Source organism: Rhinoraja longicauda, chromosome 18, assembly GCF_053455715.1.
Source record: "Rhinoraja longicauda isolate Sanriku21f chromosome 18, sRhiLon1.1, whole genome shotgun sequence".
NCBI lineage: Eukaryota > Metazoa > Chordata > Chondrichthyes > Rajiformes > Arhynchobatidae > Rhinoraja > Rhinoraja longicauda.
Window position 1 is genome coordinate 9,861,964 of NC_135970.1, and position 25,895 is coordinate 9,887,858.

Sequence of the window (25,895 nt, forward strand, 5' to 3'; positions counted from 1 at the left end):
CGATATTTCAAGTCGAGATCCTTCCTCTGAAGGGTAGATAGCCTGTCTAAAGAGGTGAGTGGGTGGGACAAGCGCTGGTAGACAATAGGTGGGTCCAAGTGGGGAGGTGTAGATTGATGGATGGAGGTAGGTGGGGGGAGAGAGAGTTGGGATAACACAGAGCTGGACCTGATTGGTGTGGGTAATCAGGGGCTGCAGATGATGGAATCTGATGGAAAGGAATGTGGAGTATGGGATCAAATTAGTGAGGTGGGAAGGATGGGTGGGAACAGTGGGGGAAAGGTCGCTGCGAGATGTGTGGGTGATGGGCAGATGGCTTAGTGGGAAAGAAGCTGGGTAAGAGGGGCAGTGTATTGAGGGATGGGGGCGATGAATGGGAAGATCTGGGGACGGAGAGAGGGACTGGCAGAAGTCGAGTGGTGCAATGTTCATGCCATCGGGTTGTAGACTAAACCCAGAATATTCCCCTAGTTTGAATTTAGCCTCACCCTGGCAATGGAGGAGGCCCAGGATAGACAAGGGAGAATGGAGAGAGGAATTGAAATGGCTTGCTAGTGGGAGCTCCAGGTGGCCTTGGTGAAGGGATCGCCTATTATGTACTAAATATCACCAATGAAGAGGAGGTCACATCAGTCACTTATGTAATAGACAAAGTTAGAGAGCTGCATGTGAATCTTTATTTCACCTGGAAGGGCTGTTTTGAGGTGAGGGAGCAGGTGTAGGGACAGGTGATGGACCTCCTATGGCTGCAGGGAAAAGTGTCTGGCGTGGGGGAGGGATGGGCAAAGATGAGCAAACCAGTGAGTCATGGAGCGAGTGGTCTCTATGGGAAGCAGAAAGGGTTGGGGAAGGGAAAATGTGACAAGTGGTGGGATCGTGTTGGGTAAATAGGCTGTGAATTTGAGGGCAGGGTGGAGGTTTTTTGGCGAAGTTAGTGAAATTGTTGAGTTCCACACAAGTGCAGGACGAGACACCAATGGTGTAATGGATGTAGAAGAGAAAGAGTTGGGGATGGTGCCAGAAGAGGTTTGGAACGAAGAATGCTCCATATAGCCAATAAAGAGGCTTGCGTAACTAGGTACCATGTAAGTGCGCATAGACTGCCTTTGATTTGTAAAAAGTATGAGGTATCAAAAGAGAAGTTGTTAAAGGGTAAGCACAAATTGAAAAAGGCGGAGGAGAGTGTTAGTAAATGAGAACTGGTTGGACCTATGTTCTAGAAATAAATGGAGAGCCCGAAGACCTTCCTGTTGAGGAATTAAAGAGCGGGAGAGCGGGGGCAATTGAAAGTTGAAATGGTGGAGAGCATGTAAGGTGCTAAGGGTGTCGGTGCAAAGGGCTGGACAGGGGGAACAAGATGTAGTGAAGATATGAGGAGATGACCACAGTGGGACAACAGCAGGCAAAATCTGAGGCCCCATCAGGGCAGTCCTATTTGTGAATCTTGGGTGGGAGACAGAAATTAACACTTTACCAATCCAAATAATTTAATATAGTTTTCCGTTGTTTTCAGTGAATCTGTCCTGTCAGGTTACCATATTGGTTTAATTGTTCTATTGCCCATTTTTATTACAAGCATATTTACATCGGATTTATATAAATATTCTGAGGTGGTCCAGTTCCATGGCTTTTCTACAATACAAGTTTTGGGTAAAGTGTAGAATATGCTATTTATAAACATACTAGACCAAGTGGACCTGTTGGGCCCAAATCTCTCTTGCATTGGTGCAGCGCCCTCCCCTCTCCCCTCCCCCTCTCCCCTCCCTCCCTCCCCCTCCCCTCCCCCCTCTCTCCACCCCCTCCCCTCCACCTCCACCCTTCCCTTCCCCTCCCCCCACTCCATCTCCCTCAACTCCCCTGATCCTCTCTCCTCCCCCCTTCCCTCCCTCCCCCCCTCCCCCCTCCCGAGGAGATAGATTTAAACTTTAAAATGTGAATAACTTTAAAAATATAACACCGATTTCAATGAAACGTCTTCCATTAGCACCAAAGGGATGACGGTGAGTAAGGTGGGCCTAAAATGGTTGCGCTATCGTGCACCGTTTTGGCTGTAGTTCAGGACCAAACAAACAAACAAACGAACGAGAGTTTTAGTATATAGATAACAGTGCAAATTGCAGTTGCCACAGTTAACAATAAATAGAAATGAATGAGTGGTGTAGATAGGAAATAGAAAAGATTATTTTGTTTTATTATAAAATGACTAATACATCAAAGAAATTAAATGATGCACAGTAATATTGCATAAATATGTAATGAGCTCACATTGTTTTTAATTATTAATGTTAATTTCTCATTTTATATGAAGATGACTGATGATGTTACCCAATATCTATTCCATTATCAGCTATATGACTTCAACTGAGATTCAGATACTCATTTCTCTTATTTGTTTCATTGTCCCTATCTAATGGATACCAGTTATGTTTTAGAATGATAGGTTAATTTATGGGCATTCACCATTAAACAAAGAGATATTAGCTGATTGAGAGAATTGGCAAAACTGGGGCAAATGGATTTAAATTTACGCAAATGGGAGGTCATCTATTTTAAATCTAAGAAGATAGAGCAGAAGTATGAGATCACACTTGGACCACGATGAGCAGTTCTGGTTGACCAGCTATAGCTAAGATGTCATTAAGTTGGAAAGGGTGCAGAGGAGATTCACCAGGATGTTACCTAGGCTTGCGAGAAGTTGGAGGGACTGGGACTATTTCCATTGGAGCGAAGGAGGCTGAGGGGTGACCTTATTGAGGTGTACAAGATTGAGGTGAGCAGTCATGATCTTTTCTCCAGGGTGGAGGGTATAGGCTGAAGGTGAGAGGGGAGTGATTTTAGAGGGAAGTCAGGTTCAACCTTTTCACTCAGTTCTTATCTGAAACATCTGAACATGTGTTGGCTTCAATAGGAAAGCAATGATACCATAACTCAAGGATTAAATTATTTGCCCAGATTACAGAAATTGAGGTTGCCTTTCCTGAAATTTAGAATGTTCAAGCACAGTTTGATCAGGGTTTTCAAGAAAATAATGGAAGTAGATGGAGCACATAAAGAGAAATCATTTTCCCCATATACTAAAATTTGCTAGAAATTTCAAGGATAAAGCGAGGAAACTTCTTTGTACAACACTGATAGATATTTAGTAATGTCTCCTCCAACACAAAATAATGGTAAATCAACTGTAATTTTAAACTGATCATTTTATTGAACAGTTGAATTCGAGGATGTCAGAATAAGGCACATGTATGGCATTTTAAAAATGCAGCATTTTTAGAGTACGAAGCAGAGTTAACATTTGAGGCCAATGAACTTACATCAGAATTTGGAAATAGGTATTTTGTGGTCTTTAGAGAGGGTGAGGGTAGTGTTGGAACTGCTGGTGGAATCAAGACACTGGTGGTAGGGATTTTGGCATGACGGGGCTCCAGGGACTGGCACGCTATTGAAGGGGGATTGAGATCAGGTCTGATAATGCATGCTTGGGGTTTTGGGGAGGATGGGGATCCACAGTACATCAAGGTGGGTGAAGGGGTAGGACTTGGAAAGTTAACTCAGTGATAGAGAAACTGAATGAAATCAGCTCTACATTGATGCCAAATGACATTGCGAATGGCAATATTCTTGAGGGAGATCGGATACCGGCAGCATGATGATGGGAAAAATGGGGTGAGGGTCCAACAGCAGATTCGGAGGGAAGGATTGGGACAAGATTGTAGGTTTGGGGAAGGGGCTCATGGGTTAGACAGGAGATTGTGTGGGTACAGAGGTATTGGGAAATCACTGCAATGTAGCAATGGCTAGGGATGAAGGTAAGTAATTCTCTGACCAGCAGGTACCCCAATCCACAGTTGTGCAGGGACGACCAGGTTACCCTGGGAATGACCAAAGATGGGCGCCTCCTCGGCAATGTGGTCCAAGTACTCCTGCATTACTCTAAAATATCACTGTCTGGGGAATGATGCCAATCTGTATTCCCCTGATGTCAGGAAGAAAGACCCTGAGAAATACCCATTATTGTATTTATTTCCAGAAAGAATCAAGTTGCAAAACAATGCATGTAATAGTTATATACGGTTGTACTTCTTGTCAATTGACCATTTAAAACTCCCACTGTATTGTACATCCTTATCGTGAAATTAAGGGTTTTGTTTATAAACTGGATTGCTGGGCCTAATGTTAATTACCCAACGAGTTTTTGTATAAAGAGTCATTTGGCAACTGTTTGTTTTCACTCCTGCGATGCAGTGCCAATCCACTGCTGTGTGGGTTACATACATTGATTCTTTATGGTGGTTACAATCTCATCTGTCATCCTTTCAACCAATATTGCTATTTGGAAATAACTCCAAGATACATTTTATGTCGGTTCTCTATCAAAGCTTCATGTTAACCATTCACTAACTCTGCTGCTTGTTCTAAGAAAGTGTTGATTAAATCTGTATATCCTTCCATTGATATCCTTGGCTCCTGACATTTTATCCATTTAATTTTTCTTAACAATGCATTAAAGACTATTTATTTGTCATTTCTAATTGTATCCTTTCTTCTCATGAGTGCTTTCTGTATTGGATGGCGGTTACAACTGTTGTGGTTAAACAAAAAACTTAAGATCACCGATTGAGAATGTCAGTCCGACTTTGTTTCATTTCAAGTGCAAGATATATCTCTTCCTCTTGACAAATTAAATCAATATTATTGTTTATTATTACTGATTTATTAATAGTTTGCAGTGCTTACAGAGACACATGGGGAAACTGTTCACTTGCACACTTTGGGAGTTCTGATAAATAGTGCCTAGAATAACAGTTACAGGTGAGCATGTCTAATCGAACTCTGACACAAGGCATTCTCTTCCAGGGTACTTACATATGGCTTTATACATTTGGTGTCCTCTTATGTGTGAAAATATACCCCACTGTGTTCTCTCTTTGAGGAACTGTGTAAACACATTTCACACTTATACACAGATATTAAGGTGGATAAATCCCCTAATCAAATGTATCCAAAGACATTGTGGGAAGCTTGGGAAAAAATTGCAAGAGTCCTGGTAGAGATTTGCATCATCTTTAGTCACAGATGAGGAACGGCTAATGGAGTTTAATGCAGGTAAGTTTGAAGTGTTGCATTTTGGGAAGCCAAACCAGGACAGGACGTTCAAGGTGAATGGTAGGGCCCTGGGGAGTGTTGTGGAGAACAGGGATCTAGGAAGACAGGTGCATAGTTCCCGGAAAGTGGCATCACAGATAGATAGGGTGGTAAAGAAGGCATTTGTTACATTGGCCTTCATCAGTCAGGGTATTGAGTATAGAAGTTGGGAAGTTAAATTGTAACCTTATAAAGGTTTATAAATTCACGAGGGATGTAGATAAGGTGGATGGTCACAGGATAATGGAGTCTAAAATTAAAGGCATAGATTTAAGGAAAGGGTGGATGGAACCTGAGTGACAGGAGTATGGAACTGACAGAGGATGTTGCAGAAGGAGTACAATTAGAATGTTTAAAAGACATTTAGATAGGTACATGGATAGAAAAAGTCTGGAGGGCAAACAAATGGTACTAGTTCAGATAAAGAAATTTGGTCAGCTGGTCAGAGGTGTTTAATTGGCCCGTAGCTTTCTAAGCTTGGTGAAGTGTATGCTTGCCTAAATCTATATACTAAAACTCTCGTTTGTTATCTTGTTTGTGACTGAACTTCAGCCAAAACGGTACACGATAGCGCAACAATTTTAGGTCCACCTTACTCACCATTGTCACTTTAGTGATAATGCAAGTAGTTTCATTGAAATCGGTGTTATATTTTTAAAGCTATTCACATTTTAAAGTTTAAAAGGAGGGGAGGGAGAGGGGAGGAGGGAGGAGAGAGGGAAGGGGGGAGTGGGGGAGAAGGGAGAGGGGAGGGGGGGTCGAGGATACAGGGGAGAAGGGGAGGACAGGGTGGTGCACCAATGCAGGAGAGGTTTGGGCCCAACGGGTCCACTTGGTCTAGTATGTCCTAAATGTTGTGAAAGTACCTGCCATCTCCATTAGGCAGTGCATTCCAAATTCCATCCATCTTCTTAGTTCGAAATAAATTCTTCCTCAGATTCCCTCGAAATCTCTTACCCCTTACCCTAAGCCTATGCCCTCTAGTTTTAGGCACCCCTGTGAAGGAAAAGCATTCCTTTCTTTCCATCCTATCTATGCCTCTCATCACTTCTATTAGATCCTCCCTCAGCCTCCTCATTTCAAGAAAACAAACCAGCCAATCTAGTTTCTCATCGCTTAAAGACTCCACTGCAGGCAACATCCTGGTTAACCTCCTCTGCAATCTGGGTCCGTGATCTATGTGGACACTACCAACATGATTTCTAATAGAACTAAATATAATTTCAGGGTACAGTTTTATTCCATTTACTGAAAATAATGCTAAGTCCTGTTGGAGGATTCCCTCACAGTCACAATCGCTTCTCTTTATCTCGAGACATTGCCTTCTGCTTCAATCGCTGCTTAGCTGCTTCCCCTCTCAGTTATTCAATTCAATCATGTGGGAAGACAGTGATGCATTAACTGCTAGAATAATACAACGCCATGTGGGGTGGTACGGTATTTGATCAAGAGGTTGGTCAAACGATGATTTATCATTCACCTCCAGTTACCTTGGAGCACTTGCCTCTTTAAAGTCTCTTTTAACACATGATCAGATGTGCCTGTTGCCCACTGGAAACAGGATGATACTGAGGAATCGATAAATGTTTTATGCCCTGATGTCAGGTAATTCTCTCATATATATGCAAAGTAAATCATGTCAGGTCATTAAACCTGCATTCCACAGTTTTGCAAGTAGCTGCATGTCTGACTTCAATCATTTTGTGTGCATACCCATTGGGCACAATCACGTAAAGTGCCTTCCTTCTGATAAAAGTCAACGTGGGCTCGTGGGAAAGGTCGAGTCAGCCATGGCCATGGTTGTGATGGTGTTATCACTCTGCATTGCTGCCAAATATACACTGCATCCCATTTCCTCCAATTCTTTGGCAATGGCCTTCACATTGAACATTCCAACAAGTTTGGTATGCAGTTCATCTACAATCCTTAGCAAATGTCGAATAATCGATGCTTACCCATTTAAATGTATTTGATTGTTTTACAATTCAAACGTGCAATTGCAGAACTGGTTTTAAAGCTTTATTTGGAAATAGTTCATGCTAGTTCATCCTTTCAAAGTGTGTTCATAGACCGGGTCTGTACTTAATTGTTGCTTATCTCAATCGCTGCTCCAATGAAATCCTTGCTTCCAGGTCGCAGTGTGAAAATGGAACTTTCACCCCCAATATCAGCTGATTCAAGCGGTAAACCAGACAGAGTTATTGTATTCAAGATATATAAGATATGGCTGCCTGTTCATTCTTCTGAAGTAAGTCCACTGTCTCAGAGAACATTTACATGGAGAAATGTTTTACTATTGTTTGTCTTGATATTACTGAAGAAGAAAGCGGGAGGGTTGTGGTGAGGCGAAGGAGGAAGACATTTTGAACTTGAATAAGTTTGATCTTGAATAAGTTTATTGGCCAAGTATGTGCGTATACAAGGAATGTGCCTTGGTGCTCCGCTCACAAATGACAACACAAACATACAGTTAACAATTAAGAATAAAGCATAAACCCATCAAAACAATAAGGACACAACATTATGGTAGTACCTCTTCATGAAAGTGATCTTTGTGGGATTTCTGCAGACAACACAAACGAACAAATACATACAATACAGCAAGGAGCAGTACACTGTTTCAACCATCGCCAACGCCACTTCCGCCATTTCTGTTCTTACACTGATTATGTCCTCAGCAAAGGCCCTCTAGAATGATGTCAAGTGTTCTACTACATTTGAACTCAATTGTTATTCATTGATCCCACATTGGCCATAATTATAATTTTATTCAAATGTACGCTAAAGCTAATACATTAAAATATATTATAGAATGTAAGCAGTAGTTTACAGACAATAAATTTGAATTGTTCTGCCCAGTTATGATCTGATAGTATTCTTACTTTTCACTTCCCCTTGGGTTTGTCAATATTGTGGACTTTGCTAGTTTCTAGTTTATATCAATCTCTTTTCTCTTGGTTTAGCTTTGACGTGCATTTTTCCTGTTGCCTTTGAAGTCATGAACAAGGCCTTGAAAACAACAAGGGTCAGAACTCCAAGTAAAAGGCAAATTTTCCAGAATCTAACAGGTAAGCAATAGATAGCAGCACTAACACAAGCAAAATTAATATTAAACTGCAATCTAGGATAGCCTTTGCTACTGGGAAATAACAATCTTCTATTTCAAAAATGTGCACATATTTGTGTAGCCCCACTAACATGGAAGACAAGCTCTCTCATCCTGTTCTTTCCCTCTCTTCTGACAATACACATGCAGTTTTAGCAGAAAGTGCATGGTAGCACCAGAGAATATTTACTCAAGGGTCTCTTAACTCCTGCAATGTACAGGGCTTCAAAGCAACCTGAAAATTCCACATACTTGCATCCTCTACAAAAGAGACCTGCCAAGTATTCTGTGTAAATAATATTCACAGTGACACTGGTAAAGTTTAAACAATGTTTAACAAGTAAGAGATATATGTATAGATTTAATTATGTACTATGTAGTGGCCTGGCGGAGGCCAGAGAAAAGGCAAGACGCCAGGCAGTTTTTAGTAAGATTCTTTTATTAGGCTGCGAGCTCCAGCCCACAGCGTAGTTCCCCTAGGGATGAGCCACGCCTCCCCCTGGTCTTGCTTTTAACCCCTTACGCCTGTCCGTCACGTAACGAGGGGGCTGACCCAAGGAGTGGCCTGATCCGCCACAGGACCCCCCCCCAAGAACCGGAGGTACAAAACGGACAGGAGGGCGCACGAGGCGACCAGCCCGGGTGCGCACCATGACCGGCGCAGGGACCGGCGACTGACCGTCAGGTGGAGGGGTCGTAGCAGACACTGGAGGGGGTAGCTTGGACGGGGGGCGACCGCGCGGGCGGGGCTGCGCAACCGGCACCGGCCGATCAATGTCCACGTGTGCCGGCTTCAGCCGTGCGACCGAAACAGTCTTTCTGCGACCCCCCATGTCCAGAACGAATGTGGCCGAGCCGTGTTGCAGGACCCGGAAGGGGCCCTCGTACGGCCGCTGGAGAAGTGATCGGTGTGCGTCCCTGCGCAGGAACACAAACTGGCAGTCCTCCAGAGCGGCAGGGACGTGTGGCTGGAAGGTCCCATGACGTGACGTGGGCACAGGTGCCAGCCTGCCCACCGTCTGCCGAAGACGTTGCAGGGCGTCAGAAGGCTGCTCCACTCGACCCTGCGCTGGTGGGATGAACTCCCCGGGAACCGTCAAGGGGGCCCCGTACACCAACTTGGCGGAGGAGGAGGCCAAGTCCTCCTTGGGTGCGGTGCGGATCCCCAGCAAAACCCACGGCAGGGCGTCCACCCAGTCTGGGCCCGTGAGCCGAGCCTTCAGGGCAGCCTTCAGCTGGCGGTGAAAGCGTTCCACCAACCCGTTCGACTGGATGGTACGCCGTAGTGTGGTGTAGGCTGACACCCAAGAGTCTTGCCATGGCCGACCACAGTTCCGAAGTGAACTGTGGCCCCCGGTCGGATGTAATGTCCAGTGGCACCCCGAACCGGGCGATCCAGTGCGCCGCCAAGGCCCGCACGCAGGTGGCCGTCGAGGTGTCTGCCAGCGGAATGGCCTCCGGCCACCGCGTGAAGTGATCTACCACAGTGAAGAGGTGGGTCATGCCCCGGGACGGCGGCAGCGGCCCCACGATGTCCACATGAATGTGGTCGAAGCGCTGCCGAGGGACACGAAACTCTTGCAGAGGTACACGCACGTGTCGCTGGATTTTTGAAGTTTGGCACGGGATGCAGGTGCGTGCCCAGTGTGCGACCTGCTTATGCAGCCCGTGCCACATGAAACGGGAGGATACAAGGGCCACCGTCGCCCGAATGGAGGGGTGAGACAGCCCGTGGAGCACCTCGAATACCCTGCGACGCCAGACGACAGGGACGATGGGCCGCGGCAGGCCAGTGGAGGTGTCGCACAACAGTGTTGTATCCCCAGGGCCACAGATAATGTCCTCCAGCTGCAGGCCGGACACGGCTGTACGATAGGTGGCCATCTCCTCGTCCCCCAGCTGTGCGGCTGCTAGGGCGGAATAGTCGATCCCCCCGGCCATTTGTAGGACGGCGTGGATCGCGGGTCTAGACAGGGCTTCGGCCACCCTGTTGTTTTTTCCCTCCACGAACCGAATTGAGGTGGTGTTTTCCGACACATAAGCCAATTGTCTCTGTTGCCGCGCAGACCACGGATCCGAAACCTTGGCGAATGCAAAGGTGAGTGGCTTGTGGTCTGTGAACGCGGTGAAGGGTCTCCCCTCTAGGAAGTACCGAAAGTGGCGTACCGCGAGGTAGAGGGCGAGGAGCTCCCGGTCGAACGCGCTGTAATGCCGTTGGGCCCCGCTGAGGTGCCTGCTAAAGAAGGCGAGTGGCCGCCAACACCCGTCGATGTGCTGCTCTAGCACCGCACCGACCGCCACCTCAGAAGCGTCCACGGTCAGGGCGGTTGGGGCATCCTCCTTAGGATGGACGAGCATCGTGGCCCTGGCCAGGGCCTCCTTAGCCTGCTCAAAGGCCGCTCCTGCTTCGTCGTCCCACTCGACCTCCTTGCGGCGACCAGCCATGAGGTGGAAGAGTGGGCGCATAGTTCGGGCTATGAGCCAGGGGGGGCTCGGGGATCGACGGCCGTCGACCCTCCTGGAGGACATGCTCGCCCTTATGGGCAACCACCCGCCCTGTTTCTTATTCAAGCAGGCCTACCTGCGGCAGCTCCCCGTCGACCTCCGTTCTCAGCTCGCTGAGGACCCCTTCACCGACACGCAGCGGCTGGGCGAGCGCGCTGATCAAATATGGATGTCCCGTCGGGAGGACCTGGCAGCGCTGGCCGTCTTTTCCGCGGCGTCGGAAGGCCAACAGCAAGCTGGGGCCGCCGTCGACCCCGTTTCAGGGCGACCCCCGCGGCGAAATCCGGCCACCCGACGTCTTACAACGTGGTAACAAGCCCATCAGCCCAACTTGCCCACACTGGCTAACACGTCCCATCTACACTAGTCCCACCTGCCTGCGTTTGGCCCATATCCCTCTAAACCTGTCCTTTCCATGTACCTGTCTAAATGTTTCTTAAATGTTGCGATAGTTGCTGCCTCAACTACCTCCTCCAGCAGCTCGTTCCATACACCTACCACTCTGCGAGAAAAAGTTACCCCTCAGATTCCTATTAAATCTGTACCCCCTCACCTTAAACCTACATCCTCTGGTTCTTGATTCCCCAACTCTGGGCAAAAGACTCTGTGCATCTACCTGATCTATTCCTCTCATTATTTTGTACACCTCTATAAGATCACCTCTCATCCTCCTGCGCCCTAAGGAATAGTGTCCTAGCCTGTTCAACGTCTCTCTATAGCTCAGGCCCTCGAGTCCTGGCAATATCCTTGTAAATCTTCTCTGCACCCTTTTCAGTTTGACAACATCTTTCCTATAACATGGTGCGCAAAACTGAACATAATACTCTAAATATGGCCTCACCAATATCGTGTACAACTGCAACATGATCTCCCAACTTCTATATTCAACGCTCTGACTGAGGAAGGCCAATGTGCTGAAAGCCTTTTTGACCACCCTATCCACCTGAGATGCCACTTTCAATTAACAATTTACCCGTACTCCTAGATTCCTCTGCTCTACAACTCTCCCCAGAGCCCCACCAATCATTGTGTAGGTTCTGCCCATGTTATTGCTCCCAAAATGCAACACCTCACATTTCTCTGCATTAAATGCCATCAACCATTCCTCAGCCCACCTGCCCAACCGATCAAGACCCTGCTGCAATTTCTGACAATCGTCTTCACTATGTGCAATACCACACACTTTTGTGTCATCTGCAAACGTGCTGACCATGCCATGTACATTCTCATCCAAATCATTGAAATAGATGACAAACAGAAATGGGGCCCAGCACCGAATCCTGAGGCACACCACTAGTCACAGGCGTCCAGTCCGAGAAGCAACCTTCCACCATCGTCCTCTGCTTCCTTCCATGAAGCCAATTTTCTATCCATTCAGCCATCTCTCCTTGAATCCCATGGGATGTAACTTTCCAGAGCAGCCTACCATGCAGAACATTGTCAAATGCCTTACTAAAATCCATGTATACAACATCTACAGGTCTGCCTTCATCGACCTTTTTGGTCACATCCTCAAAAAACTCAATCAGTTTGTGAGACATGACTTTCCATGTACAAAACCACGTTGACTATCCCGAATCAGTCCTTGTCCATCTAAGTGCATGTATATCCTATCCCTCAGAATACTCTCAAGTAACTTTCCGACCATAGATTTTGAACTCATTAACCTATAGTTCCCAGCCTTTTCCTTGCAGTTCTCCTTGAACAGAGGCACAACGTTTGCCTCCCTCCCATCATCCAGCACCTCTCCTGTATTTAACGACAACTCATAAATCTCCGTGAGGGCTCCTGCAATTTCTTCTCTAGCTTCCCACAGTGTCATTGGATACATCTGATCGGGCCTGGGAGAATTATCTTCATACGCGTCAGGACCTAGTGCATGTCCTGAACTCTTGTCAGCACACTTTAAAAAACATCCCACTTTCCTGACATTCCTTTTCCATCAAACAACCTACTTCAATCAACTTGAGTGAGTTCCTGTCTCATACCTTCTCTGTCCCTATCCATATTTACCTTAAAACTAATAGAACATTGGTCGTTGGTTCCAAAATGCTCATCCACGAACACTTCATCCAGTTGCCCCTCCAAATTTCCTAAGACTAAATCAAGCATTGCTCTCTCTCCCATGTAGGGCACTCAACATATTGCCAAAGGAAACTTTCCTGAACACATTTGACAAATTCCACCCCGCCTAAACCGTTTGCACCATGACATGTTGTAAATGTTGTCAATGTTGGTAAAATTAAAATTCCCTACTACGACAACCTTATTAGACCTGCAGCTGCCTGCAATCTATGTACCTATTTGGATCTTTTCCAGTGCAGCCTAATGAGGATTAATTTGTTGAAGAATATAGCTTTCATTTTCAAAAGGCAAACGGTTCTATTGATTGAAGTGTGGTCTACATCTGCTCAAAATGCAGAAGCATTATGTACAGTATGTACTTCCCCTTATTTTTCTCCTTCCTTCCCTCAACATTGGGTAGAGTTGCAAAGACTAAACTGACTATACACCCAAGGTCTGTTCATTGTATTGGGATTATCATCAATTCCTTGATGTTTCCTATAATCCAAGCCACACAATGTATGTGCTGTCATTTTATCCTGTATGACGGAAGGTAAGTATTCTCTGTAGTTGGCAGCATGTCAGCCACATTAAATGAACAATGTCCACAACAAAGTAAATTAAATTATTAATGTCAAGGACTAAGAATCAATGATGTTTTTGGATGTAATGGCCCAGAATGTTATGCTGACGATGATGCAAAGCTATCAGCACGAGGTGTCATTACTGTATAAAACTGAAAGCAACATCGTGCGTCCACACATGGACTAAATGCTCTACGCTGTCGCAGTTTTCACATACGCAATCAACATAAGAATATGTGATCTTAGAGGAACGTCAACTTCTTCCATCTGTACTTGACGCACAGAATCTAATGAAAGTGTTAGTCAAGTTGAGTTTATTGTCATATTTACAATTATGATGAGGTACAGGTACAATGACAAATCTTGCCTGAAGCAACATCACAGGCTCATAAACAAACACAAATCAAATCATATAGAATCACACATAAAATGTCTAAAAGAAGGAAGATTGTGCAACAAAAAAAAACTATTTCATGCGAAAACATAATTAGTAAAAACACCATGTCCATGGTAGTGTAAAAGTATCCATAGTAGACACAAAATGCTGGAGTAACTCAGCGGGTCGGGCAGCATCTCAGGAGAGAAGGAATGGGTGACGTTTCAGATCGAGACCCTTCTTCAGACTGAAGATTTGAACCAGCATCTGCAGTTATTTTCCTACTAAGGTATCCATAGTGTTCTGTTGTCCAGGTAAGATTAGGGATGTAATTGTAGGAAAATAACTGTTCCTGAAACTGACAGTGTGGGAGTTCAGGCTTTTATACCTCCTGCCCGAAGCCTTGTTGGTCAGTAATAACTGAGTTATACAATGTCTATCAAAATTGCTGCTAAACAACTGCTCTGATTATGAAAAATAATTTTAAAACCAGACTCTCGTTAGAATGACACTCACAAATTGTCTTATCTTGAAACAAATGCAAGATTTACCCTTAATCCGGCAATTATTTTTCACTTCTTATATAATCATTAAAATATGAATTACTTCCTGCTTTGTGTTTCCTATTTCCTCTCATAGAATTCTTGATTGGCTAGCTTGCATTCTAACCCTCCAACTCTCTGTGATAGGGGTTATGTTTGAGGTTAATGGCAAATGCTATATCCTTTTACCAGTGCTAACAAAATCTGGGTCATGTGTCATTTCTAAGTATGGGATACAATGAAGACTAGAATAAATCGCAAAAGACTGTAAGAAGTTTGCAGAATGAGCAAATAATTGGCAAATAAAGTTCAACTTAGATAAATGAGAAGCAGCACAATTTGCAAGGAAGGTCAGGGAGAGGTTGGTAGACATTTATTAGGTAAAGGCTACAAGTCTAAATGTGGTAGAGGTACAAAGGGGATCTTGGATCTTTAATGCTGAGGAAAGCAGAGCAAGGCATGGCTTATCATTGGTCTTCAAAATTACGAACGTCTTTGCAGAAAGAATATTTCCACATGTGGGACAGAGGGTCACACCAATATAAGATAGTCACCAAATCATCGAACAAAAAAATTCGAAGAAATCTCTTTACTTAAAAAATGGTGAGAATGTGGCCCTTACTACCTCAGGGAGTGATTGAAATGAATAACATAAAAACAATTGCAGGGGGGATGGGGGGAAGGTAGGATGTATGAGTAAGAAGGGGATAGAAGATTATAGTGATAGATTTGGATGAGGAAATATAAAATATTTGAGTTGAGCATGGATGCAGGCGTGGACTGGTTGGGCCAAAGGCCAGTTTTTCTGCTATGCATCTCAATTTATCTCATAAAACTTTGACATTACCCAAACACATTCATCGATATGTGGGTTACTTGAAATATAAAGGTAGATATAGTCAATAAATTAACTCAGGACACTATCACAGGTTATCTCAGGTTATTAAGGCTGCAAAATTAATAATCTAATAGTAATCAATATTTTTCAAATAGTAGGTGTTTGATCTCTTCCTCTTTACCAATGCAGTGAAATAGTTAACCTTTTGTTTAAAGAAAACATGCATGCGAAATTGCTGCAGTGTACAAAAGGGCATGGTGCATCACCATGCCAACCTGGTAAATCCCAGAATCAGTCTCTGCTTTATACCCAGTTTACCACATTCAGCCAAAATTGGGTTGAAGGTACTTCAGCTGTGCTGAACATAACTTGGTTAAGAAGAGAACATTATAGAAAAACTCTGATAATCTGGTATCCGACCATTTGGAAATCCCAATCATTTGACATTTGGCTCACCAGGTGATGCTTGCCGTGCTCACTTTCAGCACTGGATCGATCCAAGGTGTTGCCTTTCAATTCATCGGGGTCTCATTTCCTGTGCTCCCTTTAAACTTAACGGGTTCACTGAAAAATTGACTATAATACTATGTAATCTATATACTGGGGAGGGGAGGGGTTGGAGGGAGGGGGAAGGAAGGAGGGGAGGAGGAGGGAGGATAAGGGGGTTGAGGGGGATGGAGTGGGGGGGAATGTAAGGGGGAAGGGGGGAGGGGAGGGGGAGGAGGGGGGACGGGAGAGGGGGAGGGACGGGAGAGGGGGAGGGAGGGGAGGGGAGGAGGAGGGGGGATGAGAGGGTGCTGCACCAATGCAGGAGAGGTTTGGACCCAACGGGCCCACTTGGTCTAGTATCCATAAAAGGTGAATTAAAAGCATGTTGAGGCATTGTAAGAATTAATGCAAGAGTCTAGGAAAATCTGCCAGTCTGGCACCACGAAGAAACCAAGCATGTCGAATTATCAGAGTTTTCCTCTAATTAGATTTTCTATTCCCTCGTACGCATCCAAGTTTGTAGATGATATTATACTGGGAGTAAGTATTGCAATTAGGAACAGAAAGTTGCAAAAGGATCTGTTCAGGACAATAATTCTAATGCAACAATTTGATATAATACACTTTGGGTCAAAAAAATATCTAAATGTACAACTTGACAGTAGAGAAAAATAATTGGATGACCCTGTACATAAATAATCTAAAATCAGTAGAGAAGTAGCAAACAGCATTCAAAACTATGAATAGGAAAGTGAGCTGATATCTGATTCTAGATTCCTCAAGCCAGGTCAACAATTCCCACCATCTCGTGTTGCTCTGGTTAATCCAACATTTTCAGGACTCTGGGGAGTTTCGGAACTAACAAATTAATACTGCAACGCTCTTATAATTCACTTCTCTTTGAAGACATTATATAGTAGCAGAATTTTTTTTCCCAGTGAACCTAGTGAGTTTAAAAGGAATTTAACTGAAACATGGAAAACAGCACCTGCTGAGCCAGATACCAAACCATCAGGATTTCTGCATAATTGGATGTCAGAGTGTCATAGTTTTATGTACCCTATCAAACTTTTGAAGTATTTTATATGTTTTAATTAGGCCATCTAAACTCCATGGATTAGAGGCCCAGTCAACTCAATCTCTCCTCATGAACCATCTCCCAGTGCAGGAATCTGACCAGGAAACTTGGGGCGTATTCTCTCGAAAGCAAGAATATTCCTCCTTTGGTAAAAGACCTAAAATTTCACAGCCCCTTGATCAACATCAATAGAACAGACAATCTTACCAAATTCACTTTGTTGTACACAAACTAGATGTGCCTTTCAACATTCCACCCATGGTAAAATTTCAAAAAGTAATATTTTAGAAAGTGCCTTGAAAGGCACAGTATAAAGTCAAATCCTTTTTCACTTTCTTCTAAGTCACCAAATCACCAGTTCCCAGTGTCTCTCAAGACATGGAGTGAACTTGGCCTAGAGTTCCATGTTTTCTCTTTCCTGCCTTTCTTAAATGACAATATTATAATTGTTGTCTTCCATGTCATGGGCATCAAATCTAAATCATCCACTATTTTTGAGCCACTCTTTTGGAACCCTCACCATCATTTGGACCATTGCCCACTTGACTTATCAGTTACTCAATTCCTCACTCACTGGCCCTTTGGTATCCTGCACCTTGCAAAGTATTTTTCATGACCTAGCATGAGGAAAGATATATGGTTAATGTCTCTGTCATTTCCTTATTCTTAATTACAATGTCTCCAATTTCTGCCAGTGTGTTGAGGTTAGTTTGGTTTGGTTTGGTTTGGTTTGGTTTAGATTAGTTATAAGGCATGGAAACAGGCCCTTTGGCCACAGAGTCCACGCCTACCAGCGATGACCCATACACAAGTCCTATCCTACACACTTGGGATAACTTACAGAAGCTAATTTAACCTACAAACCTGCACGTCTTTGGAAATGTGGGAGGAAACCAAAGCAACCGGAGAAAACCCACGCGGCCACAGGGAGAATGTACAAACTCTGTGCAGACAACACCCGTAGTCAGGATCAAACCCAGGTTTGATAAAACTCCTAAATCACTTTTTATTTTGTCTTGCTGGATAACTCTCCTATTTTCTTATTTTCTATCCATCAAGTTCAGCTGAATTCTAAAATCAGATACAGGTTTCTGACTCTTTTTGGCAATATTCTACACTGTTCCCAGAATTTAATGGCTTTTAATTCTCTTGCCAGCTACGGCTGAACCACTTCCTCTGTGGAGGTTTTACTTAAGGAAATGCATATTCATTGCAAATTGTCATCTATTTATCTAAATGTTGGCCAGTGCTCCTCTGCCACTATTTCTGCAAATTTAACTTCCAAACCAATCAGAGCTAATTTGCTCTTTGCACACATGTAATTTTCTTTGTTTAAGTTTAAGACACTAGTTGGACTTAATTAAATGACTATGAAACTCAATACAAAGATTGCATCATCTTTATTATCACTGTTCTCCAAAAAGTCCCTTAATAACATGATTTTAATAACCTTGTATTATGCATTATTAAATCTAAGTGCAGGATTGACAAAGTGATTTAAAAATCTAAAAAGAGTGATAGTGTCATCAGTAAATATAGGCTCACTGAGTTGTGTTGACTATCAAGCACCCATTTTGTTCTCCTTACATTCCCCTCAACTCCCCCCAAAGTCTACCACTCAGGTCTGCACTCGGGGCAATTTAAAGTGGCCAATTAGTATGTGGGGGGAAACCAGGGCAGTCAGAATAAACCCATGCAGTTCCAGGAAGAATTGAAAACTCCACACAGACATCACCAGAGTCCAGGATTGAACCTGGATTGCTGTAGCTATGAGACGGCAGTTCTTTGAGTTGAATGAATGAATGAATGAATGAATGAATAAGTTTATTGGCCAAGTATGTAAATATGTAAGTACGTAAATATGTAAGTATGTAAGAATGTGCCTTGGTGCTCTGCTCACAAATGACAACACAAACATACAGTTAACAATTAAGAATAAAGCATAAACACATCAAAACAATAAAGAATCAACATTACGGTCTAAACATGTGGGTGAAAATAAACCAGAGCAAAAAAGAGACTACAGATTTTGATTATTGAATAGAACTGCCATTCTGCTGCCCAAATATATTACATGAATTCGACTTGCAAAGTGTTACTGCAAATTTGCTTTGGTCAATGCAGACTGAAAATTTGTCCCTAGTGATTATTGTATCAGCCTTGGATCTCTTACTAATTTGTAAAATTAATTTTTGGGATGCTATTACCTACCTCCTGTAATCTTTCTTTGCCTCTTGTAGTTTCTCAGCTGCAGTCAATATGATTCAACATCTGGATTTTCAAAGCTCAGATCCTTTCATTCTTCTGTTTTTATTCTGTATTTTATCAAGGCAAACCAACCTATTTACAGTATTTACTTTTACCAGATTTGATAGATTTGGAGCAAAAAGTAGGTGGTACAAAATTTAGCTTAGTACCTATTACAGGTACTTGGTAAAATATCATTCATGATATTTCATCTGCCGCCGTGGCTGCAGCATGTCACTGGTCAAGGAGGCTGGGGTAGCTGCTAAATTTAAAGAAGAAAGTTGGCCAGTTTCTTAACGCATTCCAAGTATTGAGGCCCTCCTTCCTTGAAATATGTGCCAACATGTATAATTCTAACCAAAGCAGAGTGGTATATTGCAGAGGGAGACAAATATTATTCAATTTTCAGCATTGCACTTGTTGTCACTGATGGATTTCATGGTGGACAGTAGCAGCCATCAACCTCTCACAATTAAGATGTGCAATTTAAACTGAAATACCAATCTGTCACTCAATTTGAACAGCAATGATATCAAGTTCTGCTTCACTGCATTCACTGGGGAGTGCCATTGCTTCCATTTATATTGAACATTTTCAAAGAAAACATTGTAATACAACATAAGACCAAAATGACATTGCAGGGAATACTTCTGACTGCACATATTGACTCATTCCAGCTACAGATGTAACCAGCGGCCTTCATTTCTTTCCATTCGCCACCATAAAGAACATAAATAGCATAGCGTTCATTTTATTTTATTAAGGGCAAAAAGAGTAAGAAAATACATTAGGGTAGACAGAAAAAAGTGTCTATTCTATTTGATGCTACAGATGTGCAGGAACCTTGAATGGCACAACATTGCAAAAGCATGGCTGTGCCAGCAGTTACATTCCAAATCCCAGTCTGCTCGATGCAGGCAGGAGTGGATGGGCACATTTTAGCTGGACACACTTTTCCTGCAAAGGGAAATTAGAAATGATGAGAACGAGCTTGCATCGCACTCTAACATAAACCTTAAGTTGGTAATAACACCCGTGAGTATCATGAACCAGTTTTATTGTCTTCATTCAGGGCAACGTTGCAAAGCTTGCTGGACTCAATATTTAATTCTCCAACTTTAGATAACTTAGTCTTTCTTTCATTTTGTCTCAGAGTCGGCCATTTCTGTCGGTCGTCACTTTGGTTCTTTTCTTTTATTACCCCCATTTTTCAGCATAGTTTAGTCCACTGCACAAGTCCCACAGCTTTGCCATCGGCAAAGTATTGCACAGACATAAGCCCTTTGTTCCACCCAATCGTCTCCTCCACCTGCTTTGCTGCCTAAAATTAATTTACTTTATTTGTTTCCCAGTTCTGGTGATGGATCCTGGAACTGAAAAAAATAATTCTGTTTCCTTTTCCACATATGCTGCCTGATCTATTGAATGTTACTCGCATTTTCTGTTTTATTTCACATCTCAAATAACTGCAGTTTGTTTTACGTCCATCTCTTGTCCACTCAGTAAGCAGGAATAATGTGGCAAAGCCTGTAGAAGTAAAGTAAAATACTAATGAATGACACCAAAAAAAAAGCATAGAGGAGAAATGAAGACTACTATATTTAGGGTGGCACAGTTGCAGAGCTGGTAGAGATGCTGCCCCACAGTGCCAGAAACCCAGGTTGATCCTGACCCCGGGTGCTGTCTGTGTAGAGTTTCCACATTCCCCCTAAGACTGTGTGGGTTTCACATGGGTGCTCCAGTTTCCTCACACATCCAGACTGTGCAGAACCTTTTTCCCAGGGTGGAAATGGCCAACACTAGAGGGCATAGTTATTAGGTGAGAGGAAGAAAGTGTAATGGAGATGTACAGGGCAAGCATTTTTACACAGGGAGTAGTGAGGGCCTGGAACGCATTACCAGGGGGAGTGGTGGTGGAGGCAAATATGAGAGAGGCATTTAAGAGGCTTTTCGATCGGCACGTGCAGGGCTTAGAGGGATATAAAGTTATGCATTTTGGTAGTAGTAATAAAGGCATAGACTATTTTCTAAATGGAGAGATAATTCCGAAATCGGAGATGCAAAGGGACTTGGGAGTACTGATGTAGGATTCCCAAAAAGTAAATTTGCGAGTCAAATCAGTCGTGAGGAAAGCATTTATTTTGAGAGGACTTGAATACAAAAACAAGGATGTAATGGTGGGGCTCAATAAAGGTGCTGGGCAGACCACATTTGGAGAATTGTGAGCAATTTTGGGCCCCATATCTGAGGAAGTTTATGCTGGCACTGGAGAGGGTCCAGAGGAGGTTTACGAGCATGATCCCAGGAATGAGTGGGTTTACATATGATGAGCGTTGGATGGCACTGGGCCTGTACTTGCTGGAGTTTAGAAGGATGAACGGGGATATCATTGAAACTTACCGAATAGTGAAAGGTCTGGATAGAGTGGATGTGGAGAGGATGTTTCCACTAGTGGGAGAATCTAGAACCAGAGATCAAAGCCTCAGAATTAACATACGTTCCCCTAAGTAAGGAGATGAGGAGGAATTTCTATAGTCAGAGGTTGGTGAATCTGTGGAATTCTTTGCCACTGAAAGCTGTGGAGATAGATAGATTCCTGATTAGTACGGGTGTCAGGGGTTATGGGGAGAAGGCAGAAGGATTGCGTTGAGGGAGAGATAGATCAGCCATAATTGAATGGCGGAGTAGACTTGATGGGACGAATGGCCTAATTCTGCTCCTCTTGCTTCAATACTTCAATACTTCAATAGATCATGTATGGGCAGGTGAGATCATTTGACTTGGCATAAGGTTCTGCACAAACACTGTGAGCTGAAGGGCCCACTCCTGTACTGTACCATTCTATGCTCTATGTAACCACCTTAGCGCTCGTGTGTGAATAAGAGAGGCAAACTGGAAAGAAAGGGCCTTTTTCAAGCATTCCCAAGTTTACATTTTTGCAGGGCTCAGACTGATATCTTCCAGCCGGAATGAGATGGAGACATTTAATGCTGCAGAATACTGCTGTCTAACACTGGGAACAAAACTGGCAAGGTTTCTAGTTAGCTCAGGCCAAGTACATTACTCACATTACAAAATAGTCAATCTAGGCTAAATATCCCAACAGTAATCACGAGAATTCTAAAATCAAAGATACAGAACAAGCGGCTACTCAGACCAATAGGCCCATGGCCTATCTCATTAGTCCAATTCCTTGCTCTTCCCCCACAGCCCTGATTTTTTTTAACCAAAAGTTATTTAGTTTTCTTCCAGAGAATGGCTGAATCTGCTTCCACCACCTTTTCAGGTATTACATTACATATAACCTGCTGTACAAAATTAATTCTCCACTCATCATAGCTCTTTGGTCAATTACCTTGGATCGATATTCTCTAGCTAATCAAGTTTTCTGACAATTGGAACAGTTTATCTCCATCAAAATCCTTCAAGATTTTGAAACTCTTTCAAGATTTTTTAAATCTTCATTAAGTTTTCTCTTGACCTTCTCTGTGTAATTGAAATCCCTTGTATCTTGTAAAGTCATTCTCAAATTCACCCCCACACCGTCTTCACATTAAGAACAGCTTCCTTAAGGGGTCAAACCAGTGATAGTGAAAGACTTGGTGAAAGTGAAAGACCTTTTTTCTGATTTTCGAGGGTCAATGGTCTTGATCTTGTCAATTTTTTAATATTAAATAGTTTCACAATTTGAAATATAATTTCCAAAAAATGTATGTATGTTCGCCATTATTTAGCACCATGGAACTCTATTGTCCATCTTGAGGGCCGAAGAGCACTTAAGTTGCTATGTTATTCAAATGACCGCGATCCATTGGCACTGCAATAAAATGGTGCAGCAGTCAGTGCTGCTGCCTTACAGCTCCTGTGACCCAGGTTTGATACTGACCGAGAGTGCAGAGATTGCATGTGCTTTCTGTAACTCAGATTTCCTCCCACACCACAAAGAAGGCAGTTTAACAGGCCACTAAATATACCCTTAGTGCAGGTAAGTGGTGAAAAGAAACTCAAAGGGGATGTGATGGGCAAATAAGTGAGTGTAAGTTGCAGGGAGAAATGGATGAACTTGATGGGCTGAATGTCCATTTTCTTTATCACAATGCGCCATTAATGGATGGATCGTGTCAAATCTCTGGATCAGTATATTTACCCACAATTCATTGGCTGGAACATTGAACATCTATGAACTAAAACTCTCGTTTGTTTGCTTGTTTGTTCCCGAACTACAGCCAAAACGGTACACGATAGCGCGACAATTTTACGCCCACCTTACTCAACGTCGTCCCTTTGGTGCTAATGGAAGATGTTTCATTGAAATCGGTGTTATATTTTTAAAGTTATTCACATTTTAAAGTTTAAATCTATCTCCTATGGAGGGAGGGAGGGGAGGAGGAGGGGGGATAAGGAGGGTTGAGGGGATGGAGTGGGGGGATTGGAAGGGGGAGCGGAAAGGGAGAGGGAGGGGAGGGAGAGGAGGGAGGGAGGAGGGGGAGGGGAGGGGGAAGAGATGAGGGAGGGGGTAGGGAGGGGAAGGGAGAGGGGAGAGGGGGAGGGGAGGAGAGGGTGCTGCACCAATGCAGGAGAGGTTTGGGCCCAACGGGTCCACTTGGTCTAGTTTTCAATAATATCTCATTGATTGTCCAAAAGTCCCGCGCCACCAAAGATCTTCACGACATTTCAGTGGGATGGGAGATTTGAGGGCTGGTGAGACTGAGCAGTGCTTTAGCCATTCTGGGAGAATAGCCAGCCATCTAAGTTGGGAGAGCAACAGCGTGCTGTGCCAGGCCGCACCTTTGAGCTGGGAGGTGGCTCCTCAGTGGAATTCTGTGGCTGGCCCATCCTGAGAGAAACAATGGAGAGCAAGGAGACGGGTCAAGTGGTCTCAGAGGCAGCAGATCCACCTCAATATATGTTTTAACAGCCTGCTAACTGCCAGATGGTTAAATGTTCATCGCTTCAAACAGAAGAACATAATTTGAGAGCGTAGGAAAATAGGTGCAGGAATAAGCCACTGGCTGCTCAACACTGCTCTCCCAAAACAATTCAATGATCCACCACTGGTCTCATCTCCTCTTCTGTGTCGGTTCTCCATGACCTTCACTTCCTGATCTTTAAAAAACAATCTAACTATTCTTTAAATGCTCTCAATGATTTCGCATCCATAACCTTCTAGGACAGTGAATTCAGTGGTTCACCAACTCCATTGTTAACCAAAACCAGATTGGCATATTCATGATCTCTTACAAGCAATGCATATTTAGCTGACCAATAAAGAAACACCCACAAGATTATTCAGGTATTAAGTTGTCATCAAAAGGATTATTTTTGGAGGACCTGCTAAACAAGTCAATTGGAAACCATATCAGCCAATATTTTGTTGTATTAGTTATTTTGTCGACTGCTGGTGACTATATCTCTGTGAGACTTCCACCTCCTGCATGTCCATCCAGGGAAGGCAGGAATGACACAGTTTGTTTTTGCTGCTTGGTCCACTGTTTCAATTTTCTGCACAATGGATGAACCTGCCATCAATCTGGAACACCACATCAGTCACTTGTCGAACACAGGTAGACATGGAGCCTTTACCAATACCACGTTAATCACCAGGAGTTTGAAAAGAATGTCAAAATAAATGATGATCACAGTGATTTTAACAGACACCAGCAGACTGTTGGAGTCAGTAAAGCTCTCTCCAAGACTGTGTAATTACACCAGCAAATTTAAAAATCTGTGCACATTGTTCAGTGCAGGCTAGAAAGTTAGCCAGACCCCAGTATGGCTTTTCTTTAGTGTGGCATTCACTTTGTTGGACTGCTCTTGCACGTCTGCATCTGCTCCTCTTTCTGTCCCCCCTCCCACAACAGAACAGCCGCACATCCAATCTAGAAGGATTTATTACACTCTTTATTTAATGTAGTCTGTCATGGCTACAATATGACAATCCAACTTCTGCTGCTTGATTACAAATAATTACAATTAATGACTGCATTCATTGCAATATGTATGCTGTACCATGTCTACATGGTCCTTTTGTTGAAACAGCAAGCGTTTTATCTAAAAAGATTGTGGTGTGAATTTTTTTTCTCCATGTCTTGGTAAAAGTGTCAATTCTATCACCCCCTGCAGAGAACATCAAGGTTTTTCTTGGAACTATTTCCTTCACTTCCAGAGTAGCTGATTAGTTGCCACCAAGAACTTAATGCATTGAAATTGGGTTGCACAGCACCATATGTTATAATTTCAATGGAAAATCAAATGTAATTCAATTTGCAGACTTTGTGTGGGTTTAATTTTATTCTGGTTCCCCAATGAGTATTACTCACGATCCAAGGACTGGACATTGTGAGGGGTTCTAATAGCTGCATCACACACCTGGACCCCATTTCCTATGATTTGCATTAGTACATACATTGCTGCCACTGCCTGTGGGCCACTCCGGAGGATAGCAACATTCACATTGCCTGCGAAGCTTGTTTAAATGTACTTTGATGGAGATGGCAACCCACAACGGAAGGTTGATTTTAACATACATACATAGCTGGCCTCCCAGTTGTGCTAGACATCTTAACCATCGGCACATGTCAGGCACACAAGTCAGGGCAAGTCAGGTAACGTCTGGATGACGATGATAGGTTATTTTTTGTGTCAGGATCCATCTTCAGACTGCTATTCCTTTTTTCCACATTATGAGCTGGTCATTATGACTACATAATGTGCCACTGCAGTCCCATTGAATGCTTGGGGATCAAATTATTTCCACAACTCAAATGATGGGGAGCAATGAGTGCTTTCCCGTACCAAGTGGTTGAGGCAAAGACCACAGTGCATTATCAAGTAATAAATAAATAATGCGGATTTGAAATGAGTAGGAAGCAGAGTTTTAAGGTGGGAATTAGCTCAGCAAAGAGATGGCGCAGATGCAAT